This window comes from Mya arenaria, chromosome 3 (assembly GCF_026914265.1).
Source record: "Mya arenaria isolate MELC-2E11 chromosome 3, ASM2691426v1".
NCBI lineage: Eukaryota > Metazoa > Mollusca > Bivalvia > Myida > Myidae > Mya > Mya arenaria.
The window spans coordinates 36,475,698-36,489,952 of NC_069124.1; positions in this window are offsets into that span (position 1 = coordinate 36,475,698).

Genomic DNA, 14,255 nt, shown 5'->3' on the forward strand with positions numbered 1-14,255 from the left:
CTTAACGATTGTCTCTGAAACGCACCCATGTTTTGTTTATATTTTTACGAGAGTGAATACATGTTCAACATCTGTAAGTCCGGAGACCTTGCGCTTTCTGAGAAATTTAACAACACGTCTAGGTACCTTGATGACATTTTCAGTATGGATAATCCCTCATTTACGAAAAGTATTTAATTAAATGACCCTTTAAAATTCAAACATAATAAATCAAACATATCCGATCAAAATGCTTCGTTCTTAAACTTTAACTTAAAGTTACAATTTGACCACCAAACCGTATGACAAGCGGGATGACTTTAACTTTAAAATTGTAAATTATCCGTCTTTGGATGTCGACATTTTAATGTCATCGTCTTATGGTGTATTCATTTCGCATAAACGTGTATGTGTCACCAAACAGTATCTAATTATGTAACAATTATTCCGCAAGTCACAGACAACAGGTCATGGTTGAAGACCATGATTGTTTACAATCGGCACATATTCAATGGATTTAATTCATTTTGATATTAAAGAATAAAGTGTTGGATTTTCAGAACTGCATCGGCAAAGAGAGAATTTCATTACAGAAGTGGAATTCACTATCTTTGTGTGCTGCACATTTTTAGCATTTGCGGGATGGTGAAGTGCACACGACTTTTGTACATGATGTAGATTTTCTGGCCGATTTTCTTTACCAGTGTCTTTATCCTGCATAGTAATGGAACTTTCTTGGTTAGTTGCTATTGAGGTCGGTTGTTCGAGAACTATTTATAAGATTCGTAAGCAACATTTGTGCTTTTTTATGGTGGCATACTTCTGCCACCAGATAACCATATAACTAACTAGTTTAATTAAGTGGTTAACTAGTTACGTACCTAGTCGTACCGGGTCGTTTGTTTGAACACAAAACTTCATTTATATAAATTTCCTCTTGTTTTGTGAAATAATTTTAGAATACTTTTGCAGATGGAATCACACCCATCAACTGAAGATGGTGGTTAATTCCCCCAAAGACTTCGTCTAATGTCTGCGATGACTAAAGTGTGACTGTGTATCAATGCAATGGAGCAAAACAATGTTATTTATAGATAAGTGATAACTGGTTAACTAGTTACGTAACACTTATCAAACATATCGCTAACTGGTAAGTGATTAACTAGTTACGTCACTAGTTAATCACTTAACTAACTAGTTAATTATGTGGTTAACTAGTTACGTAACTAGTTAACCATTTAACATTAAGCTGGTAAAATAAAACAAGAATGGCAATAATTTATTGAAAAAATAACTAGTTACCTAACTAGTTAACCACATAACTAACTAGTTAATTAAGTGGTTAACTAGCTACGTAACAATTAAGTGGTTAACTAGTTACGTAACAATTAACTATTTAGTTATATGGTTATCTGGTTGCAAGTCAATTCAATTTCAATTCAATAGTTTATTAGCACAAACATTCAAGTTCATCGCCTTTACTTCTGGCGGTAACATTTATTTACATACATGAGAAGAGCATGATATTATAATACACGTATTAATAACACTATTAGGATATAGATAATTCACGTAAAAAAGTAATCACTAACGTGAAATTTCTTGAACATTGGCGTACCTTAATCCTTTACAGAACATTATCGATAAATCCTCAACTTACAAGAACGATTGGAGCGCTTAGCTTCTCTTACTCTAAGTTCAACCATAACCATACGTTTTTGCTATATAAAACAACAGAGCAAATAACTTGTCAAAATTTTATTTTGTTTTATTTACATTTAAAGTTTGGATTTAATGGCGAGGCTCCATGTTATTTACACAAGCACGAATTCACAAGCATGAACAGCGAACGAAGCAATCTGGTCACCTGCCAACTTGGCGTATTACTGGCGACCGCCCCAAAGGGCAAAGCAGCAGTTTTGAATAGCCCCCACTGGGCTTTACGAGTTTGATTATGAAATAAACTTAAGTATTTGAACGTGAATTCCGTCAAGGTGTACTATGGCCGGAACTCACAAACTAGCATTTTAACTTTAAGTATACTGTCTGTATTTATATAATTCCAATAGCTTAATAAATATCATAATTTAAGTGCTGCCGAACGCTAATCACAACTCATAAAGCATTATATACATGTCAAACACAAAATATCACGATTTTAATAGGAGCCACGCCGCTGGTAAATTCACGAGTTGTCCATCCGATGAGAGCTTAGGTCCCACGCGTGAAGAATATGCACCTGTGTTTGCGTAGTGGTCAGCGACTTTTCAAATTCGTCGTGGTGGCTTTATACGACAATAGATGTTTTAGCTCTGCTGAAAACAGATATGCAAAACGGGCGCAGACAAATGCAACACATGCCGCTATTTATGAACATAAATTTAAACTAATCAAGAGCTAAGAAGCAAAAGGCACGGCAATTGGGTGGGTGGGAGGGATTTTTTCTTAAATAGCAATCCTAGCTCTTAAAAAACTGACCTTTCGGTTCGACTGCCTGAACGAAAGTGAATCGGTGGGGTTGCGCGCTCGATTTAGCGCATGCGCTGAATCTCTTTTTAAGTTTTAACCAATGAAATGCTTTAACGAAATGGCGGGCGCGGGAATCTTTTGATTACGTAATACTGTAAGGCACCCTCAAGCGGATCTGTTGAATGATTAGATGTGTATTGCTAACGTAAACATAAAGGTGATGAAACGGGTTGATTATTCTCGATAACAACAGCTATTTTATAGTTAATAGCTGGTATTATCTATAAATTGACCACCCTCGCTAATGCGGTCAGGCATGTTTTGACAATAACGGGTATGTTAGTGATGAAAAGTGATCGTTGTAAGGCCACTGTTCAGAGCATAATTATTATTTGTTTTAGTTCACTGATCAGACTTAAGAAGAAAAAAGAAGAAAAACAACAACAACAACAAAAAACAAACAATTGTTTCAAAAGTAAGCAATAATAGCAATACAAGAAGAAAAAGAAATAAAATAAAATAAAAATTTATTGGTTTATGATACTTTCTCGTCTTAAAGTTGAAAGATATACATATTTAGCAAGTTTAATTTGTGTAGTATTCTGCTCAGCTGACATTAATAATTTAAATTTTTGCATTGTGGGCCAATGACAAAAATATCTAGGTAAGCATTCAATCCGTATGTCTCTGTAAAAAGGACATACAAGCACAAAGTGAAACTCATCTTCAACAACATTCATTTGACAAAATATACATTTACGTTCAGATTGTTCTATATTTCTAAAACGGCCTTCTTCGATTGCAAGTTTGTGAGCTGAGCATCTTAATCTGGTTAGCGAAATACGATGCTTGTCGTTTTTAATACAATTAAGATAATTCTCGTAACCAAACCTACGCTTTATACTACAATAAGTTTTTAATTTGGATGACGTGCCTAATAGGGAAAACCAGTGTTGGCAATACTGATCATGTAATCTTTGTATGACACTGTTTAATTGAAGAACGGAAATGTCATTAGTGTTCCATAAATAGCTAAAACCCAAACTATTAAGCAATTGCTTTACCTCTAATGCCCATGACCCACGAATATTATTATTCACTTGATCCCAATACACTTCGTGTACCAAAGAACCGTGATGCTTAGTTAAAATTTTGTACCAATATTTCAGAATTCGCTCTTTACGTGCAATATCTAAGGGAAACCTCCCAAGCTCACCATAAACAGAAGCGTTTGTGGTTTGAATTCTCACCTTTATTACCTGTTTAAGAAATTTTAAATATATTCTTTCCATGTCAGGGGCTTTATGAGAACCCCATATTTCTGCTCCATAATTAAATATAGGCATGATCATGCTGTCAAATAGTTTAAGTTTTTCATTTATCCCCAATGACACAACGTCAAAAACTGAATTCAGTGAATAAATAGCCTTTAATGCCTGGTCGGCTAAAGCCTTTTGCGACTGATAAAATTTGCCATTTGAAGATAGGGTGACTCCTAGATATGTAAATTTTGATACACAAGTAAGCCTATTATTATTGTAAAATAAATCAATGTTTTCAACTCGAGTTCCCAATTTGCAAACCATTGCTACAGTTTTCTTGGTGTTAACAGTGATATTCCATTTTTTGCAATAATCATGAAGCTTGTTTAAGAGTATTTGTAGGCCAGAAGCAGAGTATGAAAACAAAACAGTGTCATCTGCAAACAACATAAGGAATATCTGTAATTCGTTAAGTGACACAGTATCAGCATCATCATCATATATATGGGCAAACATATCATTTATAAACATAATGAACAGAAGTGGCGACAAGGTTTCCTCATGTTTAACACCCATATAACTTTCAAAATAGTCCGAGCAATTGCCACTTGAACGAACACATATTTTGACAGACTTATACATAGATTGTAACATTTTAACAAATTTTGAGGACACATTATTGTTGAGGAGCTTAAACCATATGCCGTTTCTGTAAAATAGATCAAACGCCTTTTTAAAGTCTACGAATGCGCAATAAAGCTTTCGTCGTTCATGTTGTATAACTTTGTTAATAACTGATTGTAAAACAAAAATGCAATCAACTGTACTTTTATTTTGCCTAAACCCAAATTGATATCGTGTCAGTATATCGTTATCTTTCGCCCATTTTCTTATCCGAGTATCTAACATAAGTGGAAATATTTTAGAGAACATACTAGTAAGCATTATTCCTCTGTATTTATCAACTATATTTTTATCACCTTTATTAGGAACAGGTATCAAAATGCCTTTCGTCCATGATTCAGGATAAGAACCCGTATTGTATATATGATTAAAAAGTGTACACATTATCGGTGCTAAAATATGTTTTGACTCAATAAATATATCGGGGGTTAACAGATCACAACCGGTACTTTTTCCTCTCTTTAGACTATTTATAGCCTTAATAACATCATCGACATTAAAATCACAGTAAAGCTGATCTATTATTTGATCACCAAACGTGTCATTATTAATAACGTTTTCAAAATTATTTATACCATTATTAATATCAACATTAGATGATACAATATTGGAGACAATTTCATTAAGATGGTTTTCTTCATTTAACAATATTTCTTTAAAATTTTCAGCTTTCATATTATCCCATACTAATTTATCTATGCAAACAGGGTTGGTATTTTCATTAAGATGATTTAACATAACCTTAAAATTGATCTGTATTGGCGCGTGGGAAGAGCAGAAAAACTGTCATGTACTATAAAATTTTCAATCAAAGGAAATAATTCACATGATGCAATAGCGTAGTCAATTACACTTTTCCCGGTGTATGCCATAAAAATAAAACGCCCAATATCACCATCGTCCCCATGCCTACCATTGACAATTCTTAAATCCGTACTTTTACATATATCAAGTAATTTTAACCCAGATGAGTTTCATATCTTATCTTCACTGGTTCTAATAGGTACGTAAATGTTATTGTCGTCTATTTGAGTATCTATAGTATGAATATATCGTTCAAAAGTATCCGAATCGTATGAAAAATCGTCACGAGAAGCTGTCCTAGCGTTGAGATCACCAATTACTGAAATCTTTCCAATATTTCTATATTTTCTTATTCCAATTTCTAGTTGTTCAAAAAAACCTACATCATGCGATTTGAAATAAATGGAATCGTTTGGAGGAATATACGCAAAACAAATACACATATCATTATCTAGATTAAAATTGTTTTTGTCTATCTGTATCCATATGTAACCATTGCTATCTTTTTCTACTACATTAATACCTTTTAACACATTTTCTTTTATAAATAGACATATACCCCAATGACCTCTTTGACTCTTGCGTTTTACAGACATACTTTCAATTCTAGGTACACACACACTTTCATAACCTTTTAAATTAAATTTATCGTTTTTACTCTGCCAAGTTTCGCTACAAAATACTATGTCAAAATTATTCACAAAGTTTACGAAATCACAATCATTTAGACAGTTCTTGAGGCCTTCAACATTCCAACTAACAATAGAAAGTTCAGTCTCTTTTCGGCCCCCCTATGCTTCACCAGGCGTGTATGGCTTGTTGTTCACGAACAATTTATCCCGGACGAGAAATGCGCGCTTAACCTCAGCTGTTAATTTTACCATTTCCGGGATGAGTGCTTTTCTGCGCAGTTGGACTTCCTGTGGAAGCTGGTCAAAAACATTGAACGGCGTGCCTTTCAGATTGAGAGCTTTCAGTGCGTTTTTGATTTGAATTTTGGAGTTCGTATCCGCCACTTTCACCACGATTGGTCGAATTTTAAAGGGCGATGGTGCGCCCATTCGATGGGCTCTGTCAATCCGGATTTTGGATTTCACATCAGGAATTTTCAAGACTGATTCGCAAAAATCAAGTTCTTTGATCACACAGTTTTCACCTGTAGAAGCTGTAGCTTGTGCATATGTGCCAGGGCCCTGACTAGTGGTTTCCATGTCGTCATGATTTGTACTTGGTGGTTGAGAAGGGACAGTACTCTCAGAGATGCCAAGAAATACCAGGTTGTCCCTCATTGAACGACATTTGAGATCAATGACATCCTCTTGCAGTGTCAAATTTTTGTTATGCATTTTATAATTATTTTCATTTAAAACTTTTGTCTCACCCTGTAGTTTGTGTATGTCATTCTTGTTCACAGTGGTCGATTTCAATATCGTGTCATACTGGCCACTAACAAATGTTTGGCTTTTTTCAATGACAAGACAAGTCAAGTTTCCTTTATTTCACTCATTCAAATACAAACATGGATAAATGAGGTAACATCAAATGATAAATGTTACAAAGGCAAACGAGTGAAATGGGTACATTTAAAGTTGTTTTTTTTTATATTACAAACGTTTGACAATGAATATTATATATAGTATATAGTAAATTACCAGTGTAATCAATCTGGTTATTGTCACATACATTAGTGGATAAATAAATAAATGGAGAGTCAATAAAATATCGTAGCAATTAGAAACAAAATGGCTCAAATTCTGTATATGTCAACAGGCATGTCCTACAACTATAATGATTTCAATAAAATTGCTTTAACAAACAGTATTAAGTTAAACATCTGCGTTTTATTCCGGGTATTTATAAGTTTCTCTAGTTTAAAAATATTCGCGTGTCTATAAAAGGAGGGTTTCAAATATTTCTTTTGCTCTTCATCAAAAATTCTACATTCTAAAAGATAATGAAATCATCGCCTAATTTATCGCAATGTGTACACACTTTCATTTAGAGGCGTTCTGTTCCAGCTACCAGTTTCAATTGGGAGTCTATGGTTTCTTGTTATGAATTTAACTACAAAATGTAAGTTTTTAGTCGGTTGATCTAAAATGAATGGCTCAATGCCGAATTTTGTTTTCAATATTCTGTAAAACGTTGCTTTATTGGATGTTTCAGTGGTACTAAACCATTCATTAATAAAGAGATCTTTTAACTTTTGCTTAACCGTTGCCTTCAACCACTTTTGATTCACAAAGTTTTGGCCTTCCCATATATTAATTAAACCACATTTACTTAAAATACATTTTAGATGGTAGATGATGGAAATTTTCTTTTTGATACTTGCTCACTATAGTTGATTGAGTAATTATAAATACTCTTATTTGCAATATGTACTTTGCATTTTTGAAAAGAACCAGTTCTACTAAAGTATATACCGAGGTATTTATATTCATTAACTATATCGAGTTGGCTTGCTTGAAATGAGAAATTAAATGTAACCGGTCTTTCCTTTCCAAATACTAGTATTTTAGACTGCATTATTAACTGTTAGTTTCCATGAATCGCAGTATTGTGCGTATGTATCGAGTGCATTTTGTAAACCTGTTGGAGTTTCAGACATAATTACTGTATCATCAGCATATAGAAGTATGAATATTTTTATGAAATTTTGCAAATTTTGAATATGGTTCGGATTTGATAATTGTTCACTGCTGTCTATATTGTTACTTATAAAATACTCGTGTAAATCGTTAAGAAACATGGAAAAAACAGAAGTGGAGACATATTTTCCCCCTGTCTGATACCTATATTACTTGGGAAATAATTTGACAATTCTGAGTTTACTGTGACACAGGATTTGATATTGTTGTACAATTTTTTAATAAGAGTTAAACATTTGCCGTTTATATTGCATTTTAAAAGTTTCACCCAAAGCCCTTCTCGCCAGACAGTGTCAAAAGCTTGTTTAAGATCAATAAACGCGCATAATAGCTTTTTTTTGTTACTGTTCAAATATTAAATTATGTGGTTTATGGCAAACATGAGATCTGATGTCGAAAAACCAGCTCTAAAACCTGCCTGACATTCATGTATGATATTATTAGATTCGACGTATTGTTTTAGTCTATTATTTATTACGCAAGTAAACAATTTCCCCATACAACTAAGTAGAGTAATAGATCGATAGTTTTCAGGTTGAGTAGGGTCACCCTTATTTTTGAAAATAGGATTAATAACTCCAACAGTCCAAGATTGAGGTATAACATCATATTCAAAAATTAAGTTAAATAATTTGACATATATGTTCTTAAGAGCGTCAAAAGTAGTTTTAATATGTTCATTTGTTATTTTATCTAGTCCACTTGCTTTGTTATTTTTTAATGATTTTGCAGCTTTTTCAATTTCTTCCAATGTAATTGGAATATTAATTTCATCATTAGTTACCACATTTACATTAAGTTCACCAGTCTGGTTACTTGTGGATTGTATATCCTTATAGAAACGCTTTTGAAGAAATTAGACAAGTCTTCAAGTCCTGCTTCACTTTTGCTCTTACTTTTGTTATTTAATATTTTCCAATATTTACAAGGTTCTGTAACCTTAAGATTTCTTAACTTTAATATGTCTTTATTTTTATGTTTATTATGAAAAGTTCTCATTGTATTTTTATACATTTTACTTTTTTCGTTTAAGTTATTTCTATTTGTTTCGGTTTTTCTGATTTTATAAAGATATCTTGCTCTATGGAAAACTTTTCTTGGCTTATTGCATTTTGGACCAAACCATCCCCGTGTAGATTTGCAATCAGTGCTATTTCGAAACGTTTTGAAGCCAAATATCGTTTTGCAAGCATTTACAAAAATGCCGGAAATATTATTTACAATAAGATTAGCATCCTCTTGCGTGAATAATTTTGATTCATTATGAGTATCAAGTTGTTTTAATATATCATTTAATTTATGCGATTTAACATTTTCTATTAACTCATTTTTTTGTGTTATCCCATAATTTTAATTTTGGCTCGATCGTTTCTTGGTTCTGTTTGTATTTAGACAAATTAAAATTACATGTCAACGATATAGGATTATGTGCATCCGAATAAAGAGAACAAAATTCTTGTATATTTAAAGATAATACATACTTAAACATGTTAGCGTTGCACAGGAAATAGTCCACAGTACTGATTCCTTTACATGTTGCTTTACCTGGAATATCACTCTTTGTTCTACCGTTTAGAATATATAAATTATTTAACTGGAAGAACTCAATAAATCGGTTTCCATAGTTATTAGCAGATTTGTCACAACTTTCTCTGTTTAACTCTAATCAAAATCATTAACAACAACAAATAAGTCGATTGTAAATATGTTGTATCATAATTGCTTGAACATTTTAACCTTGCCGAAGGTTGATTTTCAGCAAAATTGCTACAGGTACTGTATTACACTGAGATAGCATATTAGGAGGTAGTACAGAGTGCAATAAAAATAACACCACCTTCCTTATTTTATGCTCCCCAGAGTGGAAGCATATAGTCACCACTCGTTCCGATGACCCTTGTCTAGAGCAATACTGATGGAATGTGAATGAAATTTAAAATATAGATAGATGGCAATAAGAGGAAGCGCAGTGCAGAATAACCATAATCATACCATGCATACTTCTTGAGTTATCTCCCCATAGCCATTTCCCATTATGGGTGCTTGTCCAGGCCTTATCTTGGATATTACTGAAGGTCTTCCCCCTTGACCTTATATTTTTCTGTAATGGGTGTTTTCTTGGTATTACTTTGGAAATTACTGAATGGATTTATATGAAACTTGCTACATACACAGATGCTAAGGAGTGTTTCACCTTCTTTCGACATATCGAATTACAATTTCTGTCTTTTCATAGACAAACAGCATTTATGGAGCATCCATCGCTTCCAGCGATACTCTTGTTTGAGTAATCCCCTTCATCAGATTTTCTTTATTTTTTTGTCCCGATCATAGTTCCAAAAGTAGTTAAGGGATTTTCTTCAAACTGCATACACTGACAGAGCACAAAAAGAGAAATAATCTCAGTTTGTCCATGTGTGTGTGTGCTTCCGAAATAATTTTATCCGGAGCATAACTGCAAAACTACTTGAGGGATTTTCTTCAAACTTCATACACTGAGAGAGCACATAACAATAACAATAACTCTTCATTTTCTATTTTTAGCTCACCTGAGCAAAAAGTGCACAGCGTGAGCTATTGTGATTGGGTGATTGTCCGTTGTCCGTCCGTCGTCAACAATTTGCTTCAAAAAACTTCTCCTCCTAAACCACTGGGACAATTTCAACTAAACTTCACTGAAATTCCTTGGGTAGTCCTCTTCCAGATTCAGTCAATAAAAGTGGTTCCATGCAGAACTCTGGTTGCCATGGCAACCAAAAGGAAAAACTTTGAAAATCTTCATCTCAGAAACCAACATAATTTCACAGAAATGATCCTTCACCCCATGTTGATTTGTCTACAAACATGGCCGCCAGGGGGCGTGGCTACTTTTCACTATATATGTCTATATGGAAAACTTTGAAAATCTTCTCCTCAGAATCTGCTGAACTGATTTAAAAACAATTTCATATAAATGATCCTTAGGTGACCCTCTATCAAATGCCTTCATCCCATGTTGATTCGTAAAAAAACATGGCCGCCAGTGGGCGGGGCTACATGTGTAGTCGTTAGGGTCATGTTGGTTAACATGTGTGATAAGTATAAAGGTTATACGTCAAAGGACTTTGAAAATATTTCAAATGGTACGCATACTTGGCTCCCATGCTCTCACCTCGACTAAGCGTTCTGTATATCGAGCAGAGTCTGCAGTCCTCATGTCATCTAGGATGCACTACCAGCAAGGAAACAAGTCCCTGTATACACGACCGTCAACCGCTAGTGCGGGTCTCCTTATTTTCTCTAGGGAAATACCAATGTTTGTGCCAGCGAGCCAGTTAGCCCTACCGAGAACTTTGTAAGCATAGTTTGAGTCAAAAATGAAATCAGAATATCTCTTTGGCGCGCGTAGCGTTCAGTGTGAGTAATTGGCATTACCATACGTCCAAGACGTCTGGCATCACTGACATAAATATACCTTCTGAAAACTCCAAGTCGTTGCGTAAGACACCCATAAGAGGAGTTTCGTCTTTTTTTAATAACACCGGAAAATATCAATTTCCTTTCTTTTATCCGTGCCGCAAATTCAATACTTTTGTACTCTTATACTCTGAGTATTCGGGTAGAGAATCTCGCTGTGGCCCACTGTACCTGTGCAATGTTATCATACATTGACTTTAATTCGAGTGTGCTTTTGATAAGAATTGCAACCAGTGTGTCAAAATCACCTGTGGGGCATACCCCACCCACTGTAATGCACGAACTTGTTGCCAAATGGCAGGGGTTAGAAGGAGTCCAATCACTCACATAATTGCCCCTTGTGTTCAATGTATAGCTGCTACTCGGCATTATTCATATGAAGATATGATAAATTATCACCAAATAATCAAAATAAAGAAAAATAATTACTGCATGAGTTGTTGACACTTCTGCCCTTTTCGGATAATCTCGCCTCTCACTCGTGTCATCGTCGTGACAATTAAATAATATATTTGAAAAAAATGCATTACACAAGTGACAATAATGAAAAACCTTTATATCAAACGCAAGTATATATTTATCCATTCAAACAAAATACTCGCAGAATAATGAAAAAAATGCTAATTAATCGACCTGAAATCACAGTCAATGTCGACACCCTTATGAATTAAGTCCTACCGGTATAAACATGTATTGTAGGAAAACATAAGACCATGCGGTTTTGGTGGAGCAAAATTCACTCATCATTTTGTATTCTTTGCTTGTTTCACTACTTAAGTCATTTAAGAATTATATGCCAAATATATACATGTGCGTTTGAAAATGTTGTGTAATGTGTTATGTTATATGAGTGTATTCGTGTCGCAGTTATGAGACATCGGCGGTCTATAAGCATGTCGTTTTTTTGTCACTATGGTTCCGAAATGGACATTTTAGTAGAATTATTCATACGAATTTGTAGGTCCAGTTGAAAGCCTCCATTCGTACGTTTACTTTTTTGTGGAGCTAAATATCGAAAACAAAACTATCGTTCAGGAAATTTGGTGAATACTGAAGATGCAAAATGCTAGCAAACCCAACAAGGTTTTGGTTGTTTCTTTTGCTAAGATTGTTTTAAAATATGTTTGACGAATCACGTATTTTTTAGTGTTTTTTTTTAGCTCACCTGTCACGTAGTGACAAGGTGAGCTTTTGTGATCACTCTTCGTCCGTCGTCCGTCCGTCCGTCCGTCCGTCCGTCCGTCCGTTCACAATTGCTTGTGAACACAATAGAGGTCACAATTTTGACCTAATCTTTATGAAACTTGGTCAGACTGATCATCTCTATAAAATCTAGGTCAAGTTCGATATTGGGTCATCTGGGGTCAAAAACTAGGTCACTAGGTCAATTAGTAGAAAAACCTTGTGAACACAATAGAGGTCACAATTTTAGCCTAATCTCAATGCAACTTGGTCAGAATGGTCATCTCTATAAAATCTAGGTCAAGTTCGATATTGGGTCATCCGCGGTCAATAATTAGGTCACTAGGTCAATTAGTAGAAAAACCTTGTGAACACAATAGAGGTCACAATTTTAGCCTAATCTCAATGCAACTTGGTCAGAATGATCATCTCTATAAAATGTAGGTCAAGTTCGATATTGGGTCATCCGCGGTCAACAACTAGGTCACTAGGTCAATTAGTACAAAAACCTTGTGAACACAATAGAGGTCACAATTTTAGCCTAATCTCAATGCAACTTGGTAAGAATAATCATCTCTATAAAATCTAGGTCAAGTTCGATATTGGGTCATCCGCAGTCAAAAACTAGGTCACTAGGTCAATTATTAGAAAAACCTTGTGAACACAACAGAGGTCACAATTTTGACCTAATCTTTATGAAACTTGGTCAGACTGATCATCTCTATGAAATCTAGGTCAAGTTCGATATTGGGTCATCTGGGGTCAAAAACTAGGTCAGTAGGTCAATTAGTAGAAATACCTTGTGAACACATTAGAGGTCACAATTTTAGCCTAATCTCAATGCAACTTGGTCAGAATGATCATCTCTATAAAATCTAGGTCAAGTTCGATATTGGGTCATCCGCGGTCAATAACTAGGTCACTAGGTCAATTAGTAGAAAAACCTTGTGAACACAATAGAGGTCACAATTTTAGCCTAATCTCAATGCAAATTGGTCAGAATGATCACCGCTGTAAAATGTAGGTCAAGTTTGATATTGGGTCATTCACGGTCAATAACTAGGTCACTAGGTCAATTAGTACAAAAACCTTGTGAACACAATAAAGGTCACAATTTTAGCCTAATCTCAATGCAACTTGGTCAGAATGATCATCCTTATAAAATCTATGTCAAGTTTGATATTGGGTCATCCGCGGTCAATAACTAGGTCACTAGGTCAATTAGTACAAAAACCTTGTGAACACAATAGAGGTCACAATTTTAGGCTAATCTTAATGCAACTTGGTCAGAATGATCATCTCTATAAAATCTGGGTCAAGTTCGATATTGGGTCATACGCAGTCAATAACTAGGTCACTAGGTCAATTATTAGAAAAACCTTGTGAACAAAATAGAGGTCACAATTTTAGCCTTATCTTAATGAAACTTGGTCAGAATGATCATCTTAACATAAGCTAGGTCAAGTTCCATATTGGGTCAACCCAGGTCAAAAACTAGGTCACTAGGTCAATTAGTAGAAAAACCTTGTGAACACAAAAGAGGTCACAATTTTAGCCTAATCTCAATGCAACTTGGTCAGAATGATCATCTCTATAAAATGTAGGTCAAGTTCGATATTGGGTCATCCGCGGTCAACAACTAGGTCACTAGGTCAATTAGTACAAAAACCTTGTGAACACAATAGAGGTCACAATTTTAGCCTAATCTCAATGCAAGTTGGTCAGAATAATCATCTCTATAAAATCTAGGTCAAGTTCGATATTGGGT